The sequence below is a fragment of the Onychomys torridus genome, chromosome 10, assembly GCF_903995425.1.
Source record: "Onychomys torridus chromosome 10, mOncTor1.1, whole genome shotgun sequence".
NCBI classification, from domain to species: domain Eukaryota; kingdom Metazoa; phylum Chordata; class Mammalia; order Rodentia; family Cricetidae; genus Onychomys; species Onychomys torridus.
Genome location: NC_050452.1, coordinates 10,351,745 through 10,354,414, shown reverse-complemented (window position 1 = coordinate 10,354,414; position 2,670 = coordinate 10,351,745).

Sequence of the window (2,670 nt, the reverse complement as noted above, 5' to 3'; positions counted from 1 at the left end):
GTCAGCTCTTGGCTTAGCAGGCTTGCTCCGGTTTGATAATTTTCAGCTTTATGCTCATAAAAATGACTGAAGCGTTTATTATTCCACATAAATAAAGACATCAGCACCTTGTTGTCATGGGGACGGCCCCTCCCCACCTCCAGCCTGAGAGTCTGGTTTGTGCTGCCCCAACCTCACAGAGGTCGAATTGGGCCCTTGGCACTCCAGAGCTGGAGACAGCTCTTCTGATATGCGTCGGGTGACAGCCACTGCCTTTCGATTGACTTGCCCACCACGTCATTACAGTTATTGATCCAGTGGTTATTATTATTCAGTTATCCAAACCAAAAGTAACAGCCGCTCCAGCCATGCAGAGGTTGATCTTACTTAGTCCTAGGCAGACCAAGCCCAATAATGGGGCTCCACCTTTCTGGAGACCCAAGTTGTTCTTCCTCCTCTCCCTCCTCCCTCCTCTTTTCTTTCTTCTCTTCCTCTTCCTTCCTCTCCTCTTCCTCCCTTTACTGTGTTTTGATTTGATAACTTTTAGGTGTTGTTCTCATCTGCTTTGTCTAAGATAGTTCCCTACTGTATCCACATCCCAGCTAGAGAGGTGGAAAAAGGAGTGTGTGTATGTGGGGGTGGGGGGATCCTCCCTTTCTCATCCTGCTGGACCAGAAGGATTCATCAACCCTGGCCTAGATGTTGGGCTGCACTTCAGAAATGAGGCCACAGATGACAGGGGTTAAGGTTGTGGACTCCAGGGCAAGAACATCTGGGTCTGCACCCAGGCAGAACATCTGCATCTGCACCCAGGCAGAACATCTGGGTCTGCACCCAGGCTCTATCACTTACAATGTAGTCAACCTTAGGCCGATTTTCACTTCCCTCTACATCTGGGTTTCATTAACTGTAATGGGGGATTGTGGTAATAATAGTCCTTTCCCCTCAGAGCTGTTAGGAGTTTTATGTGAGCAAGTAAGCAGACAGTAAAAAAAAAAAATACTATCTGACATAAAACAGGCACTGAGTAGATACTGACTAAGAATTATCATGAATGCTTTACTGCATCATGAGGTAGCCATGGGTCAGAATAATGGTGGTCACATGAACTGCTGTTTTGGAAGTTGGTGATGCTGTTTGTGGTGGCTGTGGTGTTGGCAGAGGTAAGGGCGGTGAGGATAGAGGTGATGGTGGCAGTCCCGGCTGTGGTGGTGATACTGAAGGGGATGGTGATGATGGGTGGGCCAATTCAGGTAGTCATAGGGGATGGTGGTAAAGGTGAGGGTGTAAAACGGACCATGGGGATGCACCGCTTACTGGGTTGCTCACTGACTCATGCTCAGCCAGCTTTATTATACAGTCCAGCACTCATGTGGGCAGAATGCTGCCCACAACCGCCTGGGTTCTCCCACGTCAGTTATCAATCATTAATCGATTCAGTCTCTCACAGACAGGGCAACAGGCCAGTCTGATCTAGGAAATTGCTCAACTAAGATTCCCTCTTCCCAGGAGACTCTGGGTTGTGTCAAGTTGACAATAAAACTTAACCAAGACACCCCTCATCCATACTCCTGCAGGAATCCCTCACCCATACTCCTGAAGGAACTCCTCACCCATGCTCCTGCAGGAACCCCTCACTCACGCTCCTGATGGAACCTCTCACCCATGCTCCTGCAGGAACCTCTCACCTGTTTCCCTGTAGGAATCCCTGATACAAGCTCCTGCAGGAAGCCCTCACCGTGCTCCTAGAGGTAACCCCTCACTGTGCTCCTATAGGTAACCCCTCACCGTGTTCCTATAGGTAACCCCTCACCGTGTTCCTAGAGGTAACCCCTCACTGTGTTCCTAGAGGTAACCCCTCACCGTGCTCCTAGAGGTAACCCCTCACCGTGTTCCTAGAGGTAACCCCTCACCGTGTTCCTAGAGGTAACCCCTCACCGTGTTCCTAGAGGTAACCCCTCACCATGTTCCTAGAGGTAACCCCTCACCGTGCTCCTAGAGGTAACCCCTCACTGTGTTCCTAGAGGTAACCCCTCACCGTGCTCCTATAGGTGACCCCTCACCGTGTTCCTAGAGGTAACCCCTCACCATGTTCCTAGAGGTAATCCCTCACTATCTCCCTATTGGTAACCCCTCATTGTGCTCCTGGAAGCATCCCCAGTTAACTCATTTGCTCCCCGAGCTGAACTTGGGTGGTACCGTTTCCTTGCTCTGTTGATGCTGCCCTATCTGGAGTGAATGGCTGTTTATACCCTACCGCTAGGGTACCAGAAGAGAGAAGAAAGATTACATCTGTTTCTTGGTAACCAGCTGACTCAGTGCTAAGTTCAGTTCAGATTTATAAACCCAGCCCCCAGCATCTCATATCCAAGCCCAGTAGGCTGAGCTGCCTGGAGCATGGCATGCTGTGAGTAAGCACCTCACTCCTGCTGCTCTCCATGCCTGTCCCCAGAGCTGTCCCTCTCTCCCTCGGTACTGTTGTTCATCCAGCTGCTCAGACCAAGCCACAGAGCTGTCCTTCATTACTTCCATGCTGGTTTGTGGGCAAGGCTTTGGGGTTCTGTTTCCTGGTGATCATATTTCATTGATCCAAAGACAGCTTTTCTCTTTATCACAACTGTTGAATTAGTTAATTTCTTTAGTGAAATTGGGCTGTCCTGGCTCTCCTTCAGCAGCAGCAGCATCGTCCAG